A 6,753-nucleotide genomic window follows, 5' to 3' on the forward strand; every position below is an offset into this window, starting at 1 on the left:
ATACAAATATCCTTTATGTATTTAATCCCATTTTATTAACCAATTTGCTGCTGACCTTCGATGATCCAATTCAACAGTACTAATAAGCAAAAATTACACACGATAAGCTAACATTTCTTCTTTTTTATTGCTGAAGAGCGTTGAACTTTATTCTTCTGTGTTCTACTGTACAGACGTGAATTTACATTTCCTTCAGCTTGAGGCTTTTGGTGTGAAAGGGCTTTTATGTTTGCCAAAAATAGAACTTTTTATATTAAAAACAAACAAGCAAGCCCTGCCCAGATTTAAAAAGTAACGCATATTAAAATCACCGCCAATTAATATAAGTGAATTTGGGAATTTAGATAAACAATGAGTTAAGCGAATTTCTAATGTATCAAATAAGTCATCATTTTCACTTTTAGAGTTGTACCCATAAATATTTACTAGAATTATAGTCAAAAGATCAAATTTTGCAACTAAAAGAATGTAATGACCAAGAGTGTCCACATCAGAATATAAAATATCTCCTGAAAACCTACTTTTCAAAATTGCTACCCCTGCTGAGTGCTCAGACCCATGTGCAAACCAAATATCATTACCCCATTGTGCTTTCCAAAAACTAACATCATTGGGAGTTGAATGAACTTCTTGAAAAAAACAAAAGTCAGACTTCTGCTGCTTAGCAAATAAAAACAAAGCCTTACGTTTAACATTTAACCTCAAACCCCTGGCATTAAGAGTAATTAACGAAAATGACATAAGGATATATGAATTAAAAGAATAAACAATGACTAGAAGGAACAGGAACAACTTGAAATATTCCATTCCCAAGGAGAATAAGTGAACAATGTAATTACAATGTAATCAGAGCAGACTGCGCTTGTCAAAGGCGGGGGCTTTGTTGAAAACGACGTGTTTGAGAGAGGCGGAGCATAGAGGACCTACAATAATGTACAGTATTTGAAAAATAATGTGTTTTTTTAACATTAAAGCATGTCAACATATTCTGTTACACCAAATACACCAAATAATGATCTTTAAAATAGCATCATATGACCCCTTTAACATATTTTAAAAGTCATTAGAGCTTAAGCTTGCCAAATAATTAATTTAGCACATTAAGGGGATATATTATTCAACCACCTAGTTTATTTATCAAAAAACCTGACATGAAATGTACCCCTAAATATAGAATGACTCAGGAAAGGAGTATGATCAGTTAATTTAATTTAATTTTGTCAGTATAGAAAGCAAACTCTATAACTCTCAAATATTGTCACAGATATCTTCCATGTAAGCCTGCTTCCGTCACAGGCGAGTACAAATATGATTCTGTGTTTTTTTTCTCATGATAATGAGAAACTTTTCTTAATTATGACTGCGAATCTTTCTCATTATAATGAGAATTGACGACGATGTTGCTTAGAGGATGTTGCATGTGTGGCGGGACCATATAGTTCCCAGACTCACGAAGTCTGTGTGCTGTGCCTGGGTTTTGTTACTCTTTTCTGAGCGTGAGTCGGGTGTGAAGTAATGATTCGTTTCATATGCTTTGCGTCATTGATGAACGTTCTTCACTGTTTGAAACAGTGAAGAGGAAAGGAGTATGAGCAGAGTCAATGAAAGAGGCAATGAAAAAAACTAATTGCTGCTCCTGCGAGGACCTGCCAGTTAAGATCCTCCGCACCTTCTGCAAGGACCTGCTGGCTCCCGTCCCTCCCCCTCCTGCCGCCGCCGGGCAGGGAGACTGTGAGCAGATACCCTGGGACGCTCTACTGATGAGCTGCCACCGGCTCAGCGCTCGCAATCTCATCACACTGGAGCCGTCGGTTTCTTACTCTGATGACAGCTTCCGTCCTCTGAAGCACACACAGGACCTGATTTCCTTTGGCTATGGGGAAGATGATGCAATGTCTATCAGCGCCTCTGACTCATGTGCCTGGTTGGAGGCCCCCACAGAGGAGTCGAGTATCAACAAGTCTTCACTCGATCAGCAGCTGCTAAATGTCCTGTCGGAGATGGTGGCCAATCTGGACCTGGAGTGGTCGGCCCCGGTGCAGCCAACCAGGAAATGTATGGGCGTATCTCCAGGTTGGCCCTGCAAAGACCATCTCTCTTCTTCCCCGAACTTCATGAGGAGCTCACAAGTTCATGGCACTCCCCTCACTCAGCCTGAGCACATGCCCAGGGCACCCACCTGTTCTCGGTGGTGGAGGGGGTTTGCAAACTGAGCAAACTGAGTTATGCCCAGTCGCCTCCCGTCGAGGAGGCCATTGCGGTTCACCTGTGTCTGTCCCGTGGATGGAAGTTCACATCTCTGCCTTCTAAGCCATGTAGGGCCACAGCCCACATCACTGAGAAGGCACACATCGTGACCGGACATGCAGCATCTGCCCTTCATACAATGGCAATCCTGCAACTTTTCCAGATGAGGCTCCTGAAGTCCCTGGACAAGGAAGGCCTAGACCCAGAATCTTTTCGTAAGCTGCACTAGACAGCAGACCTCACCCTGCGCACAGCGAAGGAGGTGGCGCAAGGTGTCGGCCGCAGCATGGGCAGCTTAGTAGTACTGCAGCATCACCTGTGGCTTACGCTCACAGAGGTGTGTGATGCAGGTAAGTCTCCACTGCTCGATGCCCAAGTGAACCCCCAATGCCTCTTCGATGATGCAGTGGGGGGCGTTCGCAGAGAAGTTTTCTGAGGTGCAGAAGCAGTTGAAGATGATGTCACCCCCCACCCTGTGCGAGGTCAAGCAAAGTAACGGAGCAGAAGTGAGTGGCACGCTAAAGACCCCCAAACGGTCAAAGCCATGCAAATGCAAGAACACAGCACGTTCTTCAAAACAGTCTGCATAATCTATATCATAAATAGCATTAATTAATTAATGATAAAATGATAAGTATATGGGATGGGCTTCCATAGTATATAGTATTTTATTCATTTTGTAACATTCATATTATTATTATTTTTTTTTTTGTCTGCAGCAACACTTCAACTCAGAATGGAGATCCATGGATTTCAAACAGATAGAAGATGTTAAGACAGCACATGTTGGCCCACACATTCACGTTTGTTAAAGAACGCTTCACCTGTGCAAACATCTATCTTTCCAAGCAGTTTTGCATACATTCTAAATAATAATTTTAAAGATGTTTCTGTATGTCCAGATTATATTCCAGATGAACATGCACTTTAAATAGACGCCTCGGTGAAATGTGTTATATTAACACATAAACCCATACATTTTATGAATAGACGTTACAATTGAACTTATTAACAAATAAATTTAATTTTATTTAGTTAATTTTAGTTTTATAAGCTGTCACCCCTTAAGAAAATTAACCATGGTTTTATTATAGTAAAACTGTAGTAACTATTTTTTGACAGATTGATTACCATTTGTACCAGAAAGTTTCTCATTATTGAGATACTGTACTAAGTCATTATTATAAAACAGTTTCTTAATAATGAGATACTCATTATGACAAAGTTTCTCATTATTATGACTTACGGAATAATTTTTACTCGACTGTGGCGGAAACTGCTTCTATATAATATTGTCATAATTTTATTAGAAATTTAATTTAGAAATGTAATTTATTTAAGGGGTCCTATTATGCTCTTTTGCAAAGTCTTGATTTTCAGAATCAGAATCAGAATGAGCTTTATTGCCAGGTATGTTTACACATACAAGGAATTTGTTTTAGTGACAGAAGCTCCACAGTGCAACAGAATGACAGTGACAAGACAGGACACAGATAATAAAAAGAGTAATATACAAATATACAAATATACAAAATAGACAATGTACAAAAAAGCAAAAACACAATATATAATATAGACAATTTTGTATGTACAGGTATGATATGTGCAAATTTGAAATGTAAATAAGTATGTGTGTTAAATAAATACGGTATACGGTATCTGTGACTGGACAAACGACCCAACAGAATGGCCAGAGGTGTCGTTTCCCGACATTTTTTGTTACCTAATTGAGCAAGAGACAGCTTACTGACTATACGAGACTGCTTGTGAAAGTAAACATTTGTCGTTTTGTTTTGCTTAATTTTAATAAAGTGATAAAGACTTGAGTAAAAGCCTGTCGTACTTTCTTATTGATATATTAAAACGATTTTTAACATTGACAAAACAGGTAACATTAAGGTCCGAAGTGCCTTGAAATGTGCAGCGTTATTCTATATGGTGTGTGCTGCGGCTGCCTAATCATTTTCACAAATACATGCCGTAAAATAAAAAGATAACATGAAAATATGTATACGGTTAGCCTCCTATACTTTTACTATAGTAATACCATTGCTCATTTTTGTGGGATTGTGTATAATAATATGAAATAAATGTTTTAATAGATTATGACATCACAAAATATCAGGGAGTGAGATTTATTTGATTGTGATGCGAAGGAGGGTTACTGTAAGCCCCATCAGAAATGGGTTGCGGTGCATGAGGACGGGACTAATGACAGATCCTTGCAGGGTAAGTAGTGTAGCCTATCTGTGCTACCCGCTCATTGCTACCTCCGGTAGTCCGTCTGTGTATTAGTCCTATACATCTTTAGATCAAGTTTTTTAAAGGGGTCATATGATGCTGCTAAAAAGAACATTATTTTGTGTATTTGGTATAATGAAATGTGTTTTAATAACTTAAACTTTTATAAAGAATATCTCTTTGGATTTGAGACTTTAGTCTTTGCAACTTTACAGATCTTCTTTATACACCAAGAGCTTGTAACACTCCAAAGAGAAAGGAAAACTTGAAATCACATCATACGACCCCTTTAAAAAACGTTCATCAATGATACAGACCTCACGAAATTTATCACTACTCTACACCCGATTCAAGCGCAGTAAAAAGTTTCAGAATCTCATCATCGTGGTTTCGGTAACACAACACTTTCACAACACATTTCCTAGTTAAAAACTTTAAATATGATCTCTGAAAGCGTAATATTAATTTTCACCGATTAAAACCAGCTCTGGTCAATTCTGACACTCCGAGTCTCAAAGATGGTGCCACAACCTAACAACTGCGATGAGAAAAGTTACATCTGAAATAATAGCATTTTCAGCGTCTCAAAAACAAATATTAATTGCAGATTGAATAATGTCAGGAGTAAGTTCTCTTTATAAAACGAGAAATATTAAAACACACTAAAAAAACTTATAGTTTTAAAGACTATTATTAACAACCAACAAAAACACTGGTCATACTCCTTTCCTCCATACTGTAAAAATACAAGAAGGAACATAGTTAAGAACTATAAAAACGATTTCTGAATGTATAACTTTCAACTTCATTCACTGATACCCGCTCTGGGTCTCGGAGTCTCACAAATGGTAAAACAATCTTAACACATGAAAAAAAGTTTAATATGAGACATTTTCATCACCTTGCAGAAATGTAAATGATTTAATTAAAATATCCTTCATAAAATTTAAGCATTACAAGAAAACATCTAATAGTCGTTTTATAAAACCACTCTGAACATGCCCTTCTTCTTCTCGCTGCAAAGACGCAACAAGTAACGTTCATCAACGATGTAAAGCATACGAGGTAAACCATTACTCCACACCCGTCTCACCCTCAAAAAAGAGCATCGAAGCTCATCATCGTGGTTTCCGAGATTCAACACGTTCGAAATACATTTTCTAGTTAAAAACTATAGAAATGATCTCTGAAAGTACAGTCTTAACCTTCATAGACTAAAGCCAGCTCTGGTCAATTCTGACACTCTGAGTCTCAAAGATGGTGACACAACCTAACAACTGCGATGAGAAAAGTTACATCTGAAACAATAGCATTTTTAGCGTCTCAAAAACAAATATTAATTGCAGATTGAATAATGTCAGGAATAAGTTCTATTTATAAAACGAGAAATATTAAAAAACGCTAAGATAACTTATAGTTTTAAAGAGTATTATTAACTACCAACAAAAACACATCATACTCCTTTCCTCCACACTGCAAAAATACAATAAGGAACACAGTTAAGAACTATAACAAGAATTTCTGAATTTATAACTTCCAACTTCATTCACTAATACCCGCTCTGGGTCTTGGAGTCTCACAGATGGTAAAACAATCTTAAAGGGGTCATATGATGCTTTTTTAAAGATCATTATTTGGATTTAGAAAGTCTAGCTTTATTAACGTATTATTTTGTTGTATTTGCTGGATCAGATATCAGTACATTCAATTAAGAGCATAAATATGCCATCTGACAAACGCAAAGAGCGATCAGACATTGTCGACATCAGTATGGATGTCCTCGATTATGCTTCTCCTGCTGTAAATGAGCTAGATCTCTGCGCGACTTCACTACTTGTCACTCCTAGCAAGCCACCTGCTCACAAAAAAGGTAAATCTTCAAGTCCAAACGAGCAGGCCGACTCTGCCATCATTTCCACACTCTCCTCGTTGATCAATACTCGGTCTGACGCACTTGAAGGAATGATTAGCGCCAATGCTCTGAAGATAGAAGGGCTGATAAAAAACGGTAGACTTTGTGTGTGCCGAAGTACAAGATCTAAAGAAGAATGTGAAAGATGTAGATTCCAGACTTAAAGATCAAGAACGTACAATTGCACATTTCTGTGCTAAGTTTTACAGTAATTTGTATACAAAAAAAATTTCTGAAGAGGCAGCCCGTACTTTTCTGGAGTCTGTTAAAGATTGTAAGACTATCTCAAGAGATGACCGAAATCTCTGTGATAGTGAAATTACTTTATCTGAAGTTAGTAACTCAATTCTAGA

This window comes from Sinocyclocheilus anshuiensis, unplaced genomic scaffold (genome assembly GCF_001515605.1).
Source record: "Sinocyclocheilus anshuiensis isolate Anshui unplaced genomic scaffold, SAMN03320099.WGS_v1.1 scaffold85, whole genome shotgun sequence".
NCBI classification, from domain to species: Eukaryota; Metazoa; Chordata; class Actinopteri; order Cypriniformes; family Cyprinidae; genus Sinocyclocheilus; species Sinocyclocheilus anshuiensis.